We start from the raw sequence: 24,119 nt of genomic DNA on the forward strand, positions 1-24,119 counted from the left end.
CTGCCCTCTGGTCAGGGTTACGAGCGGGGTAAGCAGCAAGCAGCCCGGTGGCAGTATCTACACAAGTGACTGCATACTGGTACCCTTCTGACTTTGGTAAGGGTCCAATGATGTCTATCTGCCATTGTGTCAGTGGGACATGACCCCTCTGGATCTGTCCAGGTGACACCAGTGGTCTCCGAGGGTGTTCCTTGGAACATACTGCACATTGCTCACAGGCTGCAAGTACCTCTGCATAGGACACAGGCAAGTTCCAAGCCTTAACCGTAGCCCACATAGTTTTCTGTCCTGCATGGAGCAGGCGCCGGTGGAGCCACTGTGCCACATCACCTGCAGGTGCAGTCTCCAACCATCGCACCCTTGCCAACGTATCTGCCTCATCATTCCAGGATGGGCTAGAGGGGCATGCCCTGTGACATGATATACTGTCACCTGCTTCTGGTGTCCTATTTCCCATAAGTCCTGCCACATGGCCTGACCCCATAATGGACGGTGCATTACCATCCACTGGTTAATGTGCCAAGTAGCAATCCAAAGGGTCAGTCCACGATAGACAGCCCAACTGTCAGTACAGATCACCAGAGGTGAAGGTTCATTATGGGCAACTAGCCAAACAGCTCTTAATTCTGCCCATTGGCTGCTTTGGCCTGTACCCGTGTCCATCCAAATAGTCTCAGTGGCCGGATGGAAGGCGATAGCCGTCCATTTGGCAGGTTGGCCCCTGTTGGAACCATCAGTATACCAGGCATCTTCGGGGATGGACACCCGCCCCTCCTGGTAGGGACTGACCTCAGGTTCTGCCTCCTGAGCCCCAGTTGCACCTGACTCTAAGGTCGCATAGGTGACTGGACCCAAGACTTCCTGCAGTTCTGCCCTCAATGGGCTGGTGCTAAGAGCACAGCGTTGTTGCAGATAGGCACCCCACTTGGCCAGGGTAGACATTTGGGCCATACCACTACGTGGTTTAGTTGCCCAATCTCTCACCCATCCAGCTATAGGGTATGTTGTTTTGACTGTAACTGGTGTTGTGGTTGTAATACTCTCAGTAGCCAGGAGGGCAGCATACACAGCTGCCAGCTGCTTCTCTACTAATGAGTAACGAACTTCAGCACCTTTCCACAATTGGGACCAAAATCCAATAGGTTGCCGTAGGCGCTCTGTCCGCTGCCCCAAGCCCCATCCAAACCCCTCCGAGGTTACATGAACATCCAGCTCACAGGGCCTGGCAGGATCAAACACATTCAAGGCCTGTGCCACCTTGACAGCTCTCTTAGCAGCTGCAAATGAACCTTGCGCCTGCTCAGTCCAATCCCAGCGAACCCCCTTTCGAATAAGGTTGTACAAGGGGCGTAGTAACTGAGCCAAATGCGGTATAAATGCTCGCCAATACCCCAACAAACCTAAGAATTCCTGTAACTGTTATACCGTAGTGGGCACGGGGTATGCTTGAATCTTATCTATAACTGCGTCAGGGATAACTTTTGTCTTACCTGACCAGACAACTCCCAAGAATTTAACAGATAACCCAGGTCCTTATAATTTGTTCTTGTTAACTGCCCAGCCACATGCTTTCAAATGGGATAGCAGGGTAGGGACTGCTTGCTCCAATTCTGAAAGAGAATCACTAGTTAGCATAATATCATCAATATAATGGTACATGCGGACTACCTCTGGCTGTTTCCATTTAGCCAGGTCAGCAGCCACCAGCCCATGGCACAAGGTGGGGCTATGCAAATAGCCCTGGGGTAACACTGTAAAGGTCCATTGTCTCCCTTCCCAACTGAAGGCAAATTGGTCTTGACTCTCTGCGGCTATATCAATAGAGAAAAAAGCATTGGCCAAGTCCAACAGCAGGCTAAATAAATCCCCTTTCCTTTAGCAAGTTGAGCTTCTTTTGTCCTCTGGGAGTCACTTCCTGCATTCCTGTAACACTTGAAAATGATCTTTTTTCCCTGTTTAGTGATCTATTACATCTTGCATTTATCTTATTTACTGATATTTTATTTTATTTTTTAATTTTTATTTATTCATTTTTTAGAAAGGAGAGAGAGAGACGAGAGAGAGAGAGAGAGAGAGAAGGGGGGAGGAGCTGGAAGCATCAACTCCCATATGTGCCTTGACCAGGCAAGCCCAGGGTTTCGAACCGGCGACCTCAGCATTTCCAGGTCGACGCTTTATCCACTGCGCCACCACAGGTCAGGCTTTACTGATATTTTAACTGCTAATAGTTTTGTTCTTATAGTATTAAGATGAAATCTGTCTTTCTGTAATCTTGGTCATGTTCCTGGTGCAGACAAACTGCATGTGGCTGAAATTTCTGGCCTTTGAAGTGCTTGGGTTTGAATTCTTGCTGTAAAGCAAGGTACTTACAAGGTACTTATGTAATGTGGGCATAATAATAGTGTCAACCTCATAGAGCTTTTTGAGGATGTTGGGCAGATAAAATGTATTATGCTCACTTTGTTAAAGATGACGCTGCCCACATGGAGGCTGTTGCCCAGGTGCTATTAATGTGTGTCTCTGTGGGCTGTGGGCAGGCAGGATCCTTGTAGCCTGGGGCTTGGTTTTAGGATTAAGCCTTTCCCACTCTTCTTGATGTGGGGTGGTGCAATCCCATCATGCCCCAGATAAGTGACTTTGTATTAGAAACTTCCCTATTTTGTATATTGGATTAAAGGTTATGAATCTACACTATAAAATGGGGCAGAACAGGAGCTTGCTCTCTTGGTTCCTGAGATTAGCATTAGAGAGCAGAGAGCAGAGAAAGGCCACGTAGAAGAGGCCAGGAGAAGCAGCCAAGATAGCGGAGTGTTGAGTGAGAAGCCAGTTTGTGCAGAGTTTGTGCAGGGAGAAGGAAGGAGATGGGGAACAGAGGTGAATAAGTCTGGTGAGCTAGAAACCTTTGATTCTAGAAAACTCGGATAAGTCAGTAGCTTTGTGAGCACTGAATGTGAGTGGGTTTTGGAGCCCAGTGTGTGTTTTTTACTTGCCCGCCGGGTGCAAGCTAGGATTAAAAATGATGGCTCATCAGTTTTTGGCTCCATTGTTTCTTTACCGACTGTCCCAATCCAATGCGAACCTGCATGTGCCAAGCTGCTGTGATGGTGGCCCTGGCTACTGGCTTTACAAAGGATTAGATAAAATTATGCATTTAATTAATGTTAGCTAATGATAATTGTTATATTTTATAATTTATTACTTAGAGTAATATATATAATGAGTTAAGTAGTTATGTTGAAGCTCAGCATTAGGAGTGAAATTCTCTAGTTTATTCAAAGTAAGTATTACTAGTATTGTTGTTATTATCACTTGAGCCACAAAGAACATCACCCTCTTTGCTTCTTTCTCATTACAAACGTGAAAGTATCTGTAAACAGCTTTTATTCTACCACCCTTGTCCTATAGCCTCGTGTGGGTCAAATAAGTTTGCAAATATGATATATAATTATATGTTTGCTCGCTTATAGTTTGCATTGGATGTGGGGGACAGGCAGTAAGCAGGCAGGGTCCTTATAGCCTAAGGCTTAGTTTTAAGGCTAAGCTTTTTCCTACAACCTTGACTGTTGCATGATAGGGGGTGGTACACTCTTATGAGGAATCACAATTGATGCCTCAGATAAGTAGCTTTGTATCAGAGACTTCCTTGTTTGTATATTGGATTAAAGGTTTTGATTTATATATAAAATGGGACAGAGGAGCCTATGCTAGAGGAGAGTAGAGAAAGGCCACGTGGAGGAGAGGAGAAGCAGCCAAGATGGCAGAGTGCTGAAGGAGAAGCCAGTTTGTGCAGAGAAAAGGAGATAGGGAACAGAGGTGAATAGGGCTGGTGAGGTAGAAACCTTTGATTTTAAGAAACTCGGATAAGTCAGTGGCTTTGGGAGCCCTGAATGGAAAGGGAAGTATTTTCCCACTGTGTGTATTTCTTGCCTGCCGGGTGTAAGCTAGGATTAAAGGTAATGGCCCACCAGTTCTTAGCTCCGGTTGTTTCATTACCATCTTTCTGAATCAAGTGCGAACCTGTACAGGCCAGGCGACTGGCCATACACCTCATGTTTCCTAGGTTATATCTTTAGTCCTTTGAACTAGACACAGCTCTAATTTTTATTTATAGTGGACATTTGTTGTTTTTGCTACCCAACATTCATTCACCCTTACCTGGTAACATGTTTTGGTTTTCCTTTGGGGACCTATCCCCCTTATCTTGTTTGTTTGTTTTGTTTGTTTATTTGTTTTGGTTGAGTCTCTACCTCTGGTTCCAGATGTAGTATGTGATCTAGCATTAAACCTGTCACAATCCCTTAGCAATAGTGTTTGGCTTAGGGAAACATATGCCTTTAGCTAAGTCAATCAACAGCAATCAGAGCTGGTCCTCTTACTGTCCTGAACTTGAAACTCTTAAGGTGCTAAATTGAAGTTGCTAGTCATTCACAATGGGAAACCCTTTCTGAGTATATAATCAACTTAGAGGAAGTGAAGCCCTGCCAACAGAGAGGGAAAAACCAGATTTGCCTAGCATTATTTAAATTATGTCTGTAGTCCCTGACCTGTGGTGGCACAGTGGATAAAGCATCGACCTGGGACACTGAGGTTGCCGGTTCAAAACCTTGGTCTTACCTGGTCAAGGCACATACGGGACTTGATGCTTCCTGCTCCCCCCTTTTATCCCCCCTTTCTAAAATGAATAAATAAAATCTTTTAAAAAATTATGTCTGTAGCTACAATAGTTCTATAAATGTGCCAGTATGTGTTTGCGTAGGCCAGTTGAGTTAGGTTTTTTTATTATTCATACATAATATTCCAAATAGGGATTGATTAGAACAGAATAGAATAAAACCACCATCTCTTTGATTTTAGACTCAAACTTTGTTATGAGTTTTACTTAAAATCTATTTAGTGGCTTTCCATTGCTGTTTAGGATAAGGACAAAGTTTCTTAATGTGGTCTCCAAGGTACAGCTTTGAGTCCTATCTTACCTCCTACCATATAACTAACCCCTTGCTTCTCTTTTCCAGATTGGTTTCTTTGTAGTTTGTCATATTTGTTGTGCCGTAGATATTTTATACATGCTGTTCCTGCCTGGATTGCTTTCTTCCCTTTCCTATTTTCCTAGGTAACTCCAACTATCTTATTTATTTATTTGTTTTTAGATTTTATTAATTCATTTTTTAGAGAGAGGGGTCAGAGAGAGAGAGAGAAGGGAGGAGCAGAAAGCATCAACTCCGATATGTGCCTTGACCAGGCAAGCCCGGGGTTTCGAACCGGTGATCTCAGCCTTCCAGGTCGAAGCTTTACCTACTGCGCCACTGCAGGTCAGGCATTATTTTAGATAGAGGAGAAAAGTGAGGGGAGGAGTGGGAAGTATCAGCTCATAGTAGTTGCTTCTCTCCTATGTGCCTTGACTGGGCAAGCCCAGGGCCTTGAACTGGCCACCTAGTCAACACTTTATCCACTGTACCACCACAGGTCAGGCTCCAACTTATTCTTCAAATAACAACTTAGTCATTACTTTCTTAAGGAAACCAGTTTTGATTATTTAGCTAAATCTAATTTCCTTACTCTGTGAGTTTTTAAATTTCATGTCCATTGCCTTCATAAACTTACTATCGTCAGTATACATCTCTTTGTATGAGTGTTTGTCCCTGTCTCTACAGTGTAAGCTTCATGAGTGCAAGACCTGTATCTTAATTTATGATCATTGTATTCCTGTCTCACACATAGTACATATTTTATTTAATATTCTTTTTAAATGATTGACCTTCTGACTCATTGGATCACTGGTAACCAAAACTGATAAGTAGTACATCTTCAATTTATATTTTTTAAATTTTGTTTTTTTGAGCAAATACAAAATTTTAGATTTTCCCATTCATTCATTCTAACTTGTTGAGATCTTTTGAAAGCCTAGTTTGTTATTTAACACACACTATGCTATTTGCTTATCTGTAAATTTAATCTGTACACAGTTTGGTCTTTGCCAAACATTGCTATGAATATTGCCCTTTGTTAAGACATATAAGGCATTGGGATACTCTTTTTATCCCTTAATTTAACCCTTACTGTATCTTCAATCACTATTATTATCCATTGTATCACACACCAAACTCAGATGAGCAGGATTGGGGGTAGGCCAGGAGAGGGAATAAAGATTCATACTTTTAATTTTTATTAAGAGAAAATAACCAAATTTAATACATAAATATGTATAGGAATTTTACATATATGAGTCAGAGAACCCTACATGCAGGAGAGGTTCAGAGATAGAAAGGGAAACTGAAGTACCTAAGGCATGAGCTAGGGATGAGGTAATGATGCACCTTGGGGGCTTCAAAGGGTCACTGCAGGATAAGAAGAACAGACAGACATTTAGTAAATAGAAGTTTGCATTGCACTTACAGATAGGTTAGAAGAAATTATCTCTGATAATCTCTTATGGGCTAGGTAGGCCTTTAGTTCCAAATTCTTCCAGGTAAAGGGAGGGACAGATGTTTCTTTGAGCCTGCAGCTAAAGTTGCCATTAGCTCAAAATAATCTGCCATTCATAGAGACTCATCTTGGAGTAGCTTGTTCTGAACCCCCACAGTTTTGCCCTCTATAACTTCCCTGGAAGTTTCACTTCCAGAAATTAGGCTGATAGAGCATTCTGACATTAAACCAGTTTCAGTCTTGAGAAAGGTTAAGTTCAGTTAAACCAGTGGTTCTCAACCTGTGGATCGCGACCCAGCGGGGGTCGAACGACCAAAACACAGGGGTCGCCTAACGCCATCGGAAATATATTTTATTTAAAAATGTATTGTATAATAAATATGTATTTTCCGATGGCGTTAGGTGACCCCTGTGTTTTGGTCGTTCGACCCCCGCCGGGGTCGCGACCCACAGGTTGAGAACCACTGAGTTAAACAGTTCGTTATGTCTCATTTTGGGAAGCAGTGATGTCAGTGGGCAAGAATTCATACTTTTTACTCCATATACTTTTGTATATTTGAATCATTCTTAGTGAACATTTTTACTTAAAAAAAACTAACAAAAAGAATTCCTTTAAGGATTAATGTGTGTTTCTTTCATGTAGAATATATCCATATTTCCCTTCAGTGGTCAGCAAACTGTGGCTCTTTGGCCCCTTGAGTGCGGCTCTTCGGCCAATTTAGGAGCACCCTAATTAAGTTAATAACAATGTACCTACCTATATAGTTTAAGTTTAAAAAATTTGGCTCTCAAAAGAAATTTCAATCGTTGTACTGTTGATATTTGGCTCTGTTGACTAATGAGTTTGCCAACCACGGCTAGATGTGATTTTTTTTTTTAACTCTCTGACCGAGAAATTCTTAGCCTTTTTGGTTCATAGACCTGTATGAGAATTTGATACTCCCAGAAAATGTACAAATGTGCACAGAATTTTGCATATTTCTTATTTCTATGGTTTCTTCCAACACCTTGTCAAAAACCTCTGCTGTAGAGTAACACTTATAGTTTTATTTTTACACCTGTCGTGCCCTGTTGTTCTATATGACACGTGTTTATCATAATCCTCCTACTAGAGGATTTCTTGAGTTAGGGACTCTTTTTTTTTTTTTTTTTTTTGTTTTGTTTTTTTTTGTATTTTTCTGAAGCTGGAAACGGGGAGAGACAGACAGACTCCGGCATGTGCCCGACCGGGATCCACCCGGCACGCCCACCAGAGGCGATGCTCTGCCCATCAGGGGGCGATGCTCTGCCACGACCAGAGCCACTCTAGCGCCTGGGGCAGAGACCAAGGAGCCATCCCCAGCGCCCGGGCCATCTTTGCTCCAATGGAGCCTTGGCTGCGGGAGGGGAAGAGAGAGACAGAGAGGAAGGAGGGGGGGTGGAGAAGCAAATGGGCGCTTCTCCTATGTGCCCTGGCCGGGAATTGAACCCCGGTCCCCCGCATGCCAGGCCGACGCTCTACCGCTGAGCCAACCGGCCAGGGCTTTTTTTTTTTAAGATTAAAAAAATGTTTATTTTATTGACTTTTAGAGAGAGCCAAAAAAATTTTAAAGGAAGGGAGAGAATAAACAATAATTTTAGAGGAAGGGAGAGACTAGGAGAGAGACAGGAACATCTGCTTCTTTATGTGTCCCGACTGGGGATTGAACCAGCAAATCTGTGCTTTGGGATGATGCTCTAACCAATTGAGCTATCTGGCCAGGGTGAGGTAGGAACTTTTTTCACATCCTGTGCAGTGTTGAGGACTGCCTTGTGTTAGATAGAAAATGATTGAGTGTTATTTATTTTTTAAGTCTTGTTTATATTATGAAGCGTTTTTATTGTTTTTAGGAAATCTGATTGAGCTCACGAACATGGAGGATTGTTTTGCCCTCTGAAAATCTCCTTTCCTTTATTCTCTTACATAAAGTGCCTAGGACCTGTAAATTAACAGGAGAAAAGGTATAAAGTTTATTTGATATTAGTATTTTAGTTTTTATGTTCATGAAGGTCTACATAGAAAAATGAAGATACAAGGTAAGCTTAGGCGCTGGAGTTTATGTATACCATTTTAACAAAGGATGATAAATTTGTAGAGAGGACAGAATTTAGGGGTTTGGACTTCTAAGGAGTAGTAATTTCAAGGAAGGTGTTGTAATAATACAATGTTATAGTAATTAAACATATAGAAATATAGAAAAACATGGAAGATATATAAAAGTAATTAAGAATATTAAAATCAATTAGGGAAATTAAAGTTATGCTGCCTGGATAGGAATTAATATAGTGTGTACAAGTATGATAAACAGTCTAACTTTTGAGCAGGGCCCAGTTAGTGTGGGTGTGAAGTTATACACAGATAAGAAGTGGCTTGATGTTATAACTCTTAAAATTAACATAAATGGCCCTGGCCGGTTGGCTCAGCGGTAGAGCGTCGGCCTAGCGTGAGGAGGACCCGGGTTCAATTCCCGGCCAGGGCACACAGGAGAAGTGCCCATTTGCTTCTCCACCCCTCCGCCGCGCCTTCCTCTCTGTCTCTCTCTTCCCCTCCCGCAGCCAAGGCTCCATTGGAGCAAAGATGGCCCGGGCACTGGGGATGGCTCTGTGGCCGCTGCCTCAGGTGCTAGAGTGGCTCTGGTCGCAACATCGCGACGCCCAGGATGGGCAGAGCATCTCCCCCTGGTGGGCAGAGCGTCGCCCCATGGTGGGCGGGTGGATCCCGGTTGGGCGCATGCGGGAGTCTGTCTGACTGTCTCTCCCTGTTTCCAGCTTCAGAAAAAATGAAAAAAAAAAAAAAAAAACCAAAAAAAAATTAACATAAACAAGAAGCTTCCCTAAGAACATCTTAAAAGTGGCTTGATGTAACATTTCAGTAGATTAACATAAAAAGGGCTCCCTGTGAGGAACTCCCAAAAAGGTAGTTTGAAGTGATAATCCCGCAGATTGACACCTGTTAGAAGGCTTTGGCCAGAAAAGATACTAAAGCTGAGGGCTCCCCTGCTGAGGTAGTTGCCCAGATTCCAATGTGAATGTGAACTGTCTCCACGCAGCTCTGAGCTCTGACCAAAGATAGCCCAGAGGAGCATGCTGACGAGGCCCCCTTAAGCTGTACCCAGGCATTCCAAAGGGATTTGTGAGTAATAAATTACCTGTGTGATTCTTGCAACTAACTTTATGTATCGATCTCATGCCTTTCCTCTGGTGGCAGTTAGTGTTGACACTGATAAATCGAATCCTCGTAGCCACCTCAACAATAGTCTCAAAGAGGCTGCCAGCAGGAGTGTCCCACTGCATGGGGAAGTCAAATTAGGGATCCTGATCGAGGTAGAGCTTGAACTCTACTGGGACAACAGGTAAACATACATATAAGTAAGGTGACTGTAAAGCCAGCAGTCAAGGCCAGGGCCACTATCAAAGCAGCCTCCCGGCCCGTGCAGGTTCGCATTGGATTCGGACAGTCGGTAAAGAAACCATGGAGCCAAAAACTGGTGGGCCATAGTCTTTAATCTAGTTTATACCCGGCGGGCAAGTAAAAATACACACTGGGCTCCAAAACCCAGTCACATTCAGTGCTCACAAAGCTACTGATTTATCCGAGTTTCCTAGAATCAAAGGTTTCTAGCTCACCAGCCTTATTCTCCTCAGTTCCCCATCTCCTTCCTTATCCCAGATACAAACTCTACACAAACTGGCATCTCACTCCGCACTCCGCCATCTTGGCTGCTTTTCCTGGCCTTCCCCACGTGGTCTCCTCCCGCTGCTGGCTCTATTCTCTCTGCTCTCTCATGCTAACCTCAGGAACCAAGAGCCCGAGTCCCGTTCTGCCTCCCTTTTATAGTGTAGAAATCCAAACCCTTAATCCAATATACATAATAGGGAAGTCTCTAATACAAAGTCACTTCTCTGAGGCATGATAGGATTGTACCACCTCACACCAAAAAGGGTGGGACAGGCTTAATCCCAAAACCAAGCCTCAGGCTACAACAATTCTCAACACACATTAATATCACCTGGGCAGCGCCTATTTTTAACAAAGTGAGCATAATACATTTTATCTGCCCAACAGTGACCAATTGTCCTTTAGGGAGGCTAGTCCTTCTTTTGTAAATTTCGTCCTCCCTCGAAAAGTGTCCTCCTACACGTCCTCCTTTTTGATATTGGAAGACTACTCTGTAAATGTTTGTATTCGATCGATCGATGCAGTCGATCCATTGCGTATGATGTGACATATTTGTATCTAAATGAATACTTTTTTCTTACAATTATTATTAAAAATTAATAGGCATGTGAGCATAATTACAGTGTAAAATATTACAAAAGTTTTTATACCTTTATCATATTATAGTGTATTATAGTTGCAATGAATAAAATGTTTCTTTTAAGATATTGTTTTCTTCAATTTATTTTTGTCCTCCTTTTAATTATAAAAAAGTTGGTCACCTTAATATAAGGGAAATGAATGGAAGATAAGGGTTATTTTAGTGAGGTTTGTTTGTGCAGACCCATCTTGGTGCTGACATTCTGTTTCCAGTGATAATGGTAGTTTTTCCTCCTGGTATGATGGGAGAGGGGAAGGGGGGAAACCTCACAACAGGAAATATTTTGTCCTGCTGTTAGAAACAGGGGGAGGGCAGAGAGCTCTTTCTGTGTTTTCTGTTTCTTAATTGCCTTTAGCTCAAAACAATCCTTATGCCAAAGTGACATTTTGGGGTGGGCATATTCTTTTTTTTTTAGTAGTTAATTTTATTCTCCATAAACCACAAAACAGTTTTTGGTTGTAGAAACATCATTAGTTACAGTCATGGCCATGGGGTGGCATATTCTGATCCCCTTCAGACTTTAAGGAATTCATCTGGATTTCTCCTGATTTCAGAAAATTAAAGTGGTAATTCTTTGAATACTCACCTTCAGAGAAAGAAGTTTTTTTTTGTAAGAGTGGTGGACATGAGAATTGAGCCTTATTCTTGGAAATAGCTAGGGCAACTTGTTCAAGACCTGGATTTTCTCTGTCCTAGTTCTGATCTCAATTGTAGGCCACTTTTTTCAAGACTGAGTGCCAGCCCTTCTTCTCTGTTTGCCTGTTAAGATTCCTGAATATATAATCTTTTTAAAAAATGACATTTAAAGTTTTTGGTTTATTTAAAAAATAAAACTATGTATATCAATATTCTCCCTTACTTAAAAAATAAAACTGTTCCTGGGCTTGCCCGGTCAAGGCATATGCAGGAGTAGATGCTTCCTGCTCTTCCCCCCTTCTTTCTTGCCCTCTCCTCTCAAAAGTGAGTAAATAAAATCTAAAATTATATTAAATAAAAACTGTATATCTATAGTCTTCCTTATTTAAAAAGTAAAACTGTACATTCATATTTTTCCTTTTTTGGGTCTCTCTCTCCTTTTCTTGGAGTGACTAACTTCAGAAGCGTTCTACTTAAAAAGTTAGATTCTTTCAGACATTGAGTGAGATATTTAAAGTTTCTATGATTTCTTGATACTTTGTAGTATTTTGGCTGCTAGTGATCTTTTGTTTCTATTGTACATTTTGTGTGGTTGAAATGTGCCCTTTTCAAGAATATGTCTGGTGTTTAACAGTAACAACTGAACTTATTCTAAAAACCAACTTTTTAGTTTTCTAACAATAGAGCATTCTTAAAAATAACTGGCATAATAGGAGCTACTGATCTACTTAATGTTTGTAAATAAAAATTTTAATAAGTTAATTCCTTTATGAAATTTCACATTCAAAGACCTAAATTTTATCAAATTTTAGTGTGGGTCTGTCTTTCAAATATATGTGGGCTTATTGCTTAGGGTGTAAGGCAGAGGTCCCCAAACTACGGCCTGCGGGCCACATGCAGCCCCCTGAGGGGGGGCTGTTGACCATCTCATTAGCCAAAAGCAGGCCCATAGTTTCCATTGAAATACTGGTCAGTTTGTTGATTTAAATTTACTTGTTCTTTATTTTAAATATTGTATTTGTTCCCATTTTGGTTTTTTCTTTAAAATAAGATATGTGCAGTGTGCATAGGGATTTGTTCATAGTTTTTTTTATAGTCGGGCCCTCCAGTGGTCTGAGGGACAGTGAACTGGCCCCCTGTGTAAAAAGTTTGGGGACCCCTGGTGTAAGGTTTCCATTTGTATGATTTGTTTTATTATGTGAAAGTCGGCACCAGCATTCTCTGCTTTTGGAATCCCGTTAAAATTAATTTCCATGATGAAATCAATCAGTGATAGATACTAAGATTATATAAAATTGGTGTTTTTAAAATGATTTTCTCCTCGCCTGACCAGGCAGTGGAGTAGTGGATACATTGTTGGCCTGGGACACTGAGGACCCAGGTTCAAAACCCTGAGGTTGCTGGCTTTAGTGCAGGCTCATCTGACTTGAACAGTATGGGTTGATGGCTTCAGCATAGGATCATAGACATGACCCCATGGTTGCTGGCTTGAGCCCAAAGGTTGCTGGCTTGAAGCCCAAGGTTACTCCCTTGTGCAAGGGGTCACTGGCTCGACTTGAGCTCCCCGGTCAGTACATGTATGGGAAGCAAAGAACAACTAAGGTGATAACAACTACGAGTTGATGCTTCTCATCTCTCTCCCTTCCTATCTGTCCTGTTCTCACTTTCTTTTCTCCCTCTCTCGCTCTAAAAAAAAAAAAAAAGACTTCCTCAAAAGATTGTGTGCTTTTAGATAATGAATAGTAAATTAAAGTTAATTTTATAGTATCTCCTTGAGATAGTTGGAAATTTTTTTTTTAAGTTTATTTTTGTTTTGTTTTTTTACAGAGACAGAGAGAGAGAGAATCAAAGAGAAGAACAGATGGAGACAGACAGACAGGAATGGAGAGAGATGAGAAGCATCAATCATTAGTTTTTTGTTGTGACACCTTAGTTGTTCATTGATTGCCTTCTCATATGTGCCTTGACCGTGGGCCTTCAACAGACCGAGTAACCCCTTGCTTGAGCCAGAGACCTAGGGTCCAAGCTGGTGAGCTTTGCTCTAACCAGATGAGCCTGCGCTCAAGCTGGTGACCTCGGGGTCTCGAACCTGGGTCCTCCTCATCCCAGTCCAACGCTCTATCCACTGCACCACCACCTGGTCAGGCGATATTTGGAAATTCTCGAGATCACAAAACTAGGGTTGGAAATATATTGTTATTTACAGTTAAGAACCCACTTTGAATCCTTATAGCTTTATTTATTTGGGCTTTGATTTCTAAAATTATAGACCTTTATTTCAATATGCCACCCTAATGACAAAGACTAAAGAATTGTTTAGGCCCTAGCTGGGTTAGAGCACTCTCTAGGTGCGCCATGGTTGCAGGTTCAATTCCAAGACAGAGTATATATAAGAATCAACCAATGAATGCATACATAAGTGGAACAACAATTTAATGTTCCCTTCCCTATCCCCCCTCTCTCTCTTCCTCTGTCTCTCTCGCTTTCAAATCAGTAAATTATAGAAAAAGAAACTGTTTATGAAATGAAACACCATAAAGCTTCAATGTTAGTGAAATTATATGAATGCCTGGTTTCTTGGGAAATATGAGAGAGGAAAAAAGAAACACATCAAACTTTTCTGGACAGTGTTTAAATGACCCTGTGTCATCCAGATCATTCCACTAAAAAAACTTCTAAGAATATAAGCAAAATTGTTAAAAGTTTCTTTTGGCTAGCATGTTAATTTTAGGCTAAATTTAAATAGGTTGAATTTTATTTTTATATGCTACACTTATTTTGAATATAAGATTTTACTATTTGAAATTAATATAAATATATTACTTTCTTGTCTTGTATTTTCCCTTTTATGTTAAGTTAATCATACCTGGTTTTGGTGTTGCCAGCTTGTTGGTTAGGAGTGCAACCTCCAATTAAAACATTATTTTTATGATGAGAAAAAAAAACAAAGATTATAATGTGGTTCTTGGATTATTTCATTGAATAATTCCAACTTTTACAGTCTGTGAAGAGATGGAAAAGTTAAGCATTTACTGGATTCTTCACATTCGCGGCTGTATTCTACTTACCACCTACTCATTTTTAAAAAGGATTTTTTTTTAGAAATTGAAACATGAGAATGTATGTGGAATGAAAGCACTTTTTTTAAAATGAAAATACTATAAACACTTTAAATGTTATTTTTATGCATTTATATGTTGGTAGTATTGAATTAGGTACTTAATTTTATGAGATTAAAATGTATTTTAACCATGTATATATAATTTAACCATGTTGATAAATTGTGGGTATATTATGTCTACATGAGGGCTTGAAATATTTTTGTTATGTGTTTTTTTAACTAGTTTATAAATGCTTTTTTAAAACCATGAAAATATGCCAAAGATAGATTTGATAGCCACATTCCAGAAACTAATCTTTCATTGTGACAAATATGACTGTAAGGAAGACCTTATATAACCAAATGATTTCTCAATGCTCAGCTGATAGCTTATAAATTCCATTATAATAACAAAGTTGTAATCTGTTCTAAGAGTTCTTTAAAATGGAATTGAGCTCAGAGGAAAAAATAGTTAAGATTTATTGAGTGATTTCTCTCAGTGCCAGGCACTGAGCTTATGCTTTATGTATGTCATATAGTCTTCATTATAACTGTGATATAAGGTATATATAGTGCCTGACCCGTGGTGGAGTAATGGATAGAGCATCAATCTGGGATGCTGAAGTCCCAGGTTTGAAATCCCAGGATCACCATCTTATGCACAGGCTCACCAGCTTGAGCATGGGATCCTAGACATGATCCTGTGGTCGCTGGCTTGAGCCCAAGGTCTCTGGTTTGAGCAAGGGGTAACTGGCTTGGCTGTAGCGCCCTCCCCACCATCAAGGCACATATGAGAAGCAATCAGTGAACAACTACCATGCCACAACTACGAGGTGATGCTTCTCATATCTCTCCCTTCCTGTCTGTCCCTCTCCTTCTCTCTTTCTCCCCCAAAAAAAAAAAAAAAAAAAAAAAAAATATATATATATATATATATATATATATATACATATATGGTAATGCAAGACACAGAGATTAACTAACTTGTGCAGGGTCATACAGCTAGTAAGTGGTTGTCAGAATTTGAATCTGGTATTTATTCTTTAGTAAGTTTTCCTGTTTATGGTTAATAAATGTTTAAAATATACAGTTTATGGAGCACAATTAGAGGCCACTATGTATGGAAATATTGGAAGTTGGTTGAAATCTTGTAATTACCATGTTAAACTGTTCACAGATCTATTTGGTATTTTTAAAAAATAATACAGTTGCTTACAATGTAAAAAAAATCAATTATGCAGTTAACAGTGAAATATAAAGTATAGAGCTGAATTGAACTGTAGGGGTCATTCATTTGAACTAAGAGCTTAGACCAGGGGTCTCAAACTCGCGGCCCGCCGAACAATTTTGTGCGGCCCGCAGACTAATCCACAAAGTTCAAAATATTTTGGATAAAATTAAGTAAGCCTAGGGGCCTACTTGTATTTTTCATTTCTCTAGCATCCTAGCTAGATATTAGCTTAGTTAACAGCAGTTGTGATGCGAACTACAGTTTCTGGTCGTTTTGTGACACTGAGTAAACTGCATGTACGATTGTGCTTGTTGTACTGATTTTTTTTTTTGTTTTCAACTGCAGTGAGAAAAGTGTTGCATAACAGTTGCCTTTTGTAGACCTAGTGCGGCCCGCCGAACGGCTGTGATATTGCTCTGTGGCCCACATGCTGAGTTGCGTTTGAGACCCCTGGCTTAGACCCACTTTGTAAAATGACTTGACTAAAATTTGTGGCAGTGATTTATCTGTGACTTGGTTCTTCTGGCTACTAGCTTACTGTTCTTTTTCATGTTCTGATTTGATAGTAGTTTGTAGAATTGTTTAATATTTTCTCATCAGAGAGCAAATAGGAATATAGTACATAGCACACCTGTGCTCCTGTGCTATAGTGTTCACTATGTACTAGATCAAATGTATTACCTCTATTATTTAGCACAGTGACATTGCATCTGGATTATTGATGGATAAAAGTAATTTTTTCAAGCAATTAAAATTTAGACTCACATTTTTATTTAAAAATTTTTTTTTTTTTTTTTTTTTCCTGAAGCTGGAAATGGGGAGAGACAGACAGACTCCCGCATGCACCCGACCGGGATCCACCCGGTACGCCCACCAGGGGCGATGCTCTGCCCACCAGGGGGCGATGTTCTGCCCCTCTGGGGTGTCGCTCTGCCGTGACCAGAGCCACTCTAGCGCCTGGGGCAGAGGCCAAGGAGCCATCCCCAGCGCCCGGGCCATCTTTGTTCCAATGGAGCCTTGGCTGCAGGAGGGGAAGAGAGAGACAGAGAGGAAGGAGGGGGTGGGGGTGGAGAAGCAAATGGGCGCTTCTCCTATGTGCCCTGGCCAGGAATCGAACCCGGGTCACCCGCACGCCAGGCGGACGCTCTACCGCTGAGCCAACCGGCCAGGGCTTAAAAAACTTTTTAATAGAAATATTATTTAAAATATTTAGATACATAACTGAAAAAATATAAAATAGGAATCAATTATTTACGGTAGCAGTCTCAAAGTGAATGAATTAAAAAGTCTTTGATTAAAAAGTCAATTATTCGGAATTTTTTTTCTTTAAAGAAACGGGTGTATTAAACATGAGCATAAGACTTGGTGGGTAGCTCAGTTGGTTAGGGTGTTGTCCCCAAACGCCAAGGTTGTGGGTTCCATCCAGTAAGGGTACATACAAGAATCAACCAATGAATGCATAAATAAGTGAAACAACAAATTGATGTTTGTCTTTGTCTCTCTGTCTCTCTCTCTTATCTCCCCCCTTCTCCCTCTCTTCCTTGCTCTCTTTTTCTCTGCCCCTCTCTCCTTTCCCCTCCTCCTGTAAATAAATAAATTAAAAAATAAATCATAGGCATGAAATTTCTATCCAAGTCAGTAGCTGAAGTAGTGTTCTCTTTTTCTGGCTATTTTGGAGCCAGAACTCCTTTAGAACTTTGAGATTCCCACTGCATATATTTCCTGGATAATCCACTTCAAATGGCAGCTGATTTAAAATATTTTATTTATTGATTTTTAGAGAGAGGGGGGAGAGAGAGAGAGAGAGAAGGGGGAGGAGCAGGAAGCATCAACTCCCATATGTGCCTTGACCAGGCAAGCCCAAGGTTTCGAACCGGCAACCTCAGTGTTTGTTCCAGTCGACGCTTTATCCCGCTGCGCCACCACAGGTCAAATGGCGGCTGATTTAATTCTTAGTAGAATTTCATGTCTTCCCACCAAAATTCTGAAATGGTGACTTTTAAGAAGTTCTCTTTTTTTTTAACTTAAGAAAAAGGTTTTTTTAGAGAGAGAGGCAGGGAGTCAGAAAGGAACATCAAGCTGTTCTTGTATGTGCCCTGACCAAGGATTGAACCAGCAACCTCTGTGCTTTGAAACGATGCTTCAGCCAATTGAGAACTGTTCGGCCAGGGCAAGAAGTTTGAATAGTGATGGTTTTGGCATATTCCAGTGGCTAGATATCAAAGGAATCCATGAAACTTGTTAGTAAGTAGGATGAAATATGCAGTGATTCTTTAAACCATCATTGTCCAGTAGAAATATTCTGTACCTCACTGTCTAGTACAGTAGTCATCCTCCATATGTGGCTTTGAGCATTTGAAATGTGGCTAGTGAAACTGAATTTTAAATTTTAATTAATTTAAACTTAAATAATCACATGTGGCTAGTGGCTACTCTATTACAATGCAGCTGTAGGGTGAAATTATGGTTCTAATTGCATCTGAGGATTTCCAAGTTTTTAGTGTGTTTGTAAGTATATTAATTTAGGGTCCCTAAGGAGCTGCTATAGTCCTAAAGCTTTTGAAGTAGGTTATCTTAAATGTTCTCTCTATTCATGACGCAGATAACAGTGTGGTAACTGCTAGGGTTAGAGTGGGATGAAAGAGGGTGTAGGGAGGATAAATGGTGAAGGACAAGACTTGACTTGGGGGTGATGGAAAAGACTTGACTTGAGGGTGATGGTGAATACACAATGTGGTGTATAGTATAGAGATACGTTGTAGAATTGGGCACCTGAAACCTGTATAGTTATGTTAACCAATGCCACCCCAATAAGTTGAATTAAAGAAAAAAGTTAGATTAATAGGCAGCAATAATAGGTGCTAGAGTCTCTGGTGATGGTATAGCTCAAACATTTATAGCAATTACTTTTGAAGTTAAAATAATGTTTTTCCCCTGTGGACTATTTCAGTTCATGCCAAATAACTTGGAAATGAAAAAGTGGAAAACTTGAAGTTATGATTTTGTGTGTGTATTAATCCAGGAAATACATTCTTGTTTTTAATAAAGCAATTCGCCCTGGCCGGTTGGCTCAGTGTTAGAGCGTTGGCCTGGTGTGCAGGAGTCCCGGGCTTGATTCCCGGCCAGGGCACACAGGAGAAGCACCCATCTGCTTCTCCACCTCTCCCCCTCTCCTTCCTCTCTGTCTCTCTCTTCCCCTCCTGCAGCCGAGGCTCCATCAGAGCAAAGTTAGCCAGGGCGCTGAGGATGGCTCCATGGCCTCTGCCTCAGGCACTAGAATGGCTCTGGTTGCAGCAGAGCAACACCCCAGATAGGCGGAGCATCGCCCCCTGGTGGGCATGCTGGGTGGATCCCGGTCGGGCATATGTGGGAGTTTGTCTGACTGCCTCCCCGTTTCCAACTTCAGAAAAATACAAAAAAAAAAAAAATAAAGCAATTCAAGTGTGTTTTTAAATGATGTTTATTCTAACAGTTTTTCAAGCCCAAAGAATTATAGACATACTAGACTGTGTATTTCTGAGAGCAAGGAATATGACTTACTGATCTTTGTTTTTTCCCACTAAACTTAGCACATTACCTTGCATATGAAAGGCAAAAAATAGCTTACTTATTTTTTTTTTTTTGTATTTTTCTGAACTAAGAAGGCAGAGAGGCACAGAGACAAACTCCTGCATGTGCCTGACTGGGATCCACCCGGCATGCCCGCTAGGAGGTGATGCTCTGTCTATCTCGGGCGTTGCTCTGTTGCAACCAAAGTCATTCTAGTGCCTGAGGTGGAGGCCATGGAGCCATCCTCGGTGCCTGGGCCAACTTTGCTCTAATGGCTGCGGGACTGGAAGAGAAAGACAGAAAGAGAGGGAAAAGGGTAGAGAAGCAGATGAGTGCTTCTCCTGTGTGTCCTGGAGGGGAATCGAACCTGAGACTTCCACATGCACACTGATGCTCTACCACTGAGCAAACTGGCCAGGGCTAGAATAGTTTATTTTTTGAATGAATTCATATATGATATAATATATCCAACTAATTTTCTTTTTTAAATAAGTTTTTTGATAAAAACCAGAAATATATAAACTAAAATTTATGTGAAATTATGTGTTCTCATGGAAATAATTTTATTTATATCTGAAATAAGAATAAGTGACAATCAAGGATTAATACCACTTAACATTTGAAAATTCAGACTTAATACATTATGAAGTGATTCCTCATTTTTACAAAAGAATGCACTAAGACATAATTTAATAATTCAGACTTATTTAAGCAGTAAGTGCTTATTGGAATGATCATTTTACTTACTAGATTTGGGTTCATTCAGGAATGAACCAATTATGTGAGTTATATGTATATGTCAAGCATAGCAAACTTAAAAATTGAGCTTTCTAAAAGAAAAGAGATTAAATATGTATATATTCAATTTAATGACATTCACTCTTACATATGTATTTTATTTTATAGGAAGGAAAACTGAGATATAACTTGCTGTATTGTCTGGAGTCACATGGTGAGTTTGGGTATCAAAATTAGAGCCAAGAATTTCTGAATTTCCTCCCACTTTTGTGTTTCAATATTTGGCATTACATGAAGTGACTCATAAAATTGACTGATGTCATGTCTTAGTACTAAGATGACAATTTACAAAGAGTCAGCTCTTCAACTTGATGGGCAACAACACTTTTCAGCCAAAAAGTAATTATAGCTGTCACACTGATACTATTATACGTGAGGTGACTTATGTATTGATAACTTTGTTTGAGGAGAGAGGATGAGAGGTAGGCACATTTCCTTAAAGATAAAATCTTAGAATTGTTTAAGTAACAGATGCTTACATAAAAACAAATAATGGAAATTTAAAAAGTGAGTAAAGTAGATAAGTGTTTTCTCCCTAAGCTCACTGATAACTGTTATCAGTTTGATATACAGAATCACATGTGTTTCTCCTATGCTTAGACAAAAGAATAATTATTTCAAAAAAATCATAAAGCTATTATTATGTGTCTTAAATTTTTTTGTTTTCTAACAATATAGCCTGGATATACAGTAGTTGCTCCTTCTTTGGGGTTTCACTTTGTGTGGTTTCAATCACCTGTAGTCAACCACAGTCTGAAAATATAAATAGAAAATTCCAGAAATAAGCAATTCATAAGTTTTAAATTGAATGCATTTTTGAGTAGCATGATCGAATTGTCTTGCTCTATCCCACCCTGGGAGAATCATCCCTTTGTCCAGTGGTCCATTCTGCATAATGCTACTTGTCCATTAGTCACTTAAGTAGCTATCTCAGTTATTAATCCACTGTTGACGTTTTGCAGTGCTTGTGTTCAAGTAACCCTTATAGTAGCCTAATGCTGTCACAATGCCTGCATCACTCACCTCACTTCATTTTATCATGTAGGCATTGTAGTATGTTACAAGTAGAAGGGTGAATACAGTACAATATGAAAGATGAAATTTATATAACTTTTATTATACTATATTGTCACTTCTATTTTATTAGTTGTTAATCTCTTACTTTAATTTATAAATTAAACTTTATCATAAATATATGTAGGAAAAAAACAGTATACAGGGTGGGGCAAAAGTAGGTTTAGAGTTGTGAGTATGTGAAACACAAAGTTTATTCTTGTATTATTATTTACTAATTATACTATTTCCATATGAACAACTGTAAACCTACTTTTGCCTCACTCTATGTATTGAGTTTGGTACTGTCCTTGGTTTCAGGCATACACTGGAGGTCTTGAAATGTTAATACCTATGGGAACTACTGTAGTATTTGACAATGGCATGTCCTATTAAAATGGAGGAAGTCCATCATCCACTGTCTTCTGTATTAGTTTGGTAGGGCTGCCATAACAAAGTACCATAGACTGGATAGCTTAAAAAATAGAAATTTATTTTCTCACAATTCTGGAGGCTAGAAGATCGAGGTGCTGGTAGGGTTGGTTCTTTTGAGGTCATGAAGGAAGATCTGTTCCAGGCCTCTCTTCTTGGCTTATAGATGGCCATGTGCTTCCTATGTTTTCATATGGTCTTACCTCTCTACATGTATATGTGTCCTGATTTCTATTTTTAAGGACACCAGTCATGCTGGATTAGCTCTCACTTTAGTAATCTCATTTTAACTAATTACCTCTATAAAGACCCTGTCTTCAGAGATATTCACATTGTGAGATACTGGCATTGAGAACTTCCAAAACGTGAATTTTGGAGGAATACAATTCAGCCCATAATGAATACCAACTGGAAATAAATGAAATTTTTATCAGTATACAAAGTTTTTCTAATTTTTTAAAAAATTAGGCATTGCCTTACTTTGTCTAGTTTCCTAGTCCATAGATTATTATATACTACTTAATATATACAATGCCTAAGTGTAGTGGAGCAGGAAATATATTCTCAAGGAGCTCAGTTTTTGGCCTTGGACGTATAATAATATTTTTAATCATTTGACTTGAAGAACTTTATATAATAAAGTTAATATATATAATAACCGTATTAATATAGTTTAGGAAAAAGGGGGTCAGTTCATTATGTTTGTGACATTTGTGAAAATGAGAAGGCCTTTTTTCATAGGTGGACTACTAACCATTTAAATAATGGTAAGTCAAGAAATGATTTGTGACCATTTTAAAGCAGGGAATTTTTTTTTTCTGGACAAGGAAGAGAGACTAGTTGTTTTAAAAATTAAGGTATAATTCTCATACAGTGCCATTTACCCTTTTTTTATTATACATTTCTTCAAGGTTTTTTGTTTGTTTGTTTGTTTGTTGTATTTTTCTGAAGTTGGAATTGGGGAGGCAGACAGATTCCCGCATGCGCCTGACCGGGATCCACCTGGCATGCCCACCAGGGGGCAATGCTCTGCCCATCTGGGGTGTCGCTCTGTTGCAACCAGAGCCATTCTAGCACCTGAGGCAGAGGCCACAGAGCCATCCTCAGTGCCTGGGCCAACTTTGCTCCAATGGAGCCTTGTCTGCGGGAGGGGAAGAGAGAGAGAGAGAGAGAAAGGAGAGGGGGAGGGGTGGAGAAGCAGATGGGCGCTTCTCCTGTGTGCCCTGGCCGGGAATCAAACCCGGGACTTCTGCACACCAGGCCGACACTCTACCACTGAGCCAACCGGCCAGGGCTTCTTCAAGTTTTGACATGCATACAGCCATGTAACCAGCACCACCAAACAGGTATAAAACAGCCCCCCCCAAATGTTCTCTTTTCACTTTATAGCTAACCCCCCTACCATTCTTAGCCCCTGACAACCACTGCCTATTCTCTTTTCCAGAGAGAAAAGTTTTGTGTTTTTTAAAAAAAAATTTTGGGGATGAAGAAATAATTATAAAATTTTAGCACCTCATTTGATAAGGTATTTATTTCCTTTTTATTGTATCCTCAAGGTATTGTTTTACTTAGTGTTCTTTTGTTTTTTTTTTTTAAAGAGGGAGAGAAAGGGAGAGATGAGAAGCATCAACTTATTGTTGCTGCACTTTAGTTGTTCACTGATTGTTTCTTATGCGTGCCTTGACTGAGAGGTCCAGCCACGCCAGTGATACCTGCAGGGCTCAAGCCAGCAATTTGGGCTTCAAGTCAGCTACCTTGGGATCATGTTGATGATCCTGTGCTCAAGCCAGTGGCTCCGGGTTCAGGCTGGTGAAACTGTGCTCAGGCCAGCAACATCAGGGTTTTGAACTAGGGACCTCAGCATCCCAGGTCAATGCTCTATCTACTGTGCCACCATCGTGCAGGCTCACTTAGTATCTTTTAAGACCGTAGTAGAACATTGTCTTAACTTTGAGTTAAAAATAGTGGCATTACTTTAATAAAATAAAAAATTACCTTCAGAAATGATTATATTTAAATAGTAACTTAAAAATACTATTATCTAAGGCTGAACCCTGGAAGTATTCTTTTTCTTTGGTAGTCTTCTATCAACTCATTTCATACATCTAGTTAAGTACCACTTATATCTATCTCCTCTGCTGTTAACTTTAGTTTAGGGCCTAAACTAAAGTATTTTCTTTTCCTTCCCCCTCCTTCTCTTTATGCTTCTATCTTAGCTTAAAGTAATATATGATATTTATATAGTTTAAAAAGTCAAACAGTTTGAAAAGGCTTGCAATGGCTTAACCATAATTTCTTGAAGAGTGGCTTTAATGCAGATGAGCATATATATGTGTTCTGTCTGTTGTGTAATATTTTTAACCATTTTTTAAAAGAATGTTCTTATGATGATTATTGCTTTTTTTTTTCAAAAAGGTATTATTTATTGATTTGGGGTGGGAAGAAAGGGAAGCATCAACTTTTAGCAGTTGTTTCTCGCGTGTGCCTTAATCAGGCTGCACAGGGTTTTGAACTGGTGACCTCAGCATTCCAAGTCGATGCTTTATCCACTGTACCACCA

The 24,119-nt window shown here is 40.0% G+C and overlaps 1 protein-coding gene across 5 annotated transcripts in view; it reads left to right on the forward strand.

Annotated features, from left to right (window-relative positions):
• Positions 1-24,119, forward strand: part of ZNF280D (zinc finger protein 280D) — a 140,718-nt gene that overhangs the window by 24,799 nt on the left and 91,800 nt on the right. For 4 of the 5 annotated variants that reach the window (XM_066388248.1, XM_066388246.1, XM_066388244.1 and 1 more), the window contains one exon: positions 20,183-20,228. The gene's annotated coding sequence lies outside the window, so the exon portion shown is untranslated. Of the gene's footprint in view, positions 1-9,554; positions 9,575-20,182; positions 20,229-24,119 lie in introns of those variants that run through there. The other variant, XM_066388247.1, reaches the window with a different exon arrangement.

The sequence above is a fragment of the Saccopteryx leptura genome, chromosome 6, assembly GCF_036850995.1.
Source record: "Saccopteryx leptura isolate mSacLep1 chromosome 6, mSacLep1_pri_phased_curated, whole genome shotgun sequence".
Lineage (NCBI taxonomy): Eukaryota > Metazoa > Chordata > Mammalia > Chiroptera > Emballonuridae > Saccopteryx > Saccopteryx leptura.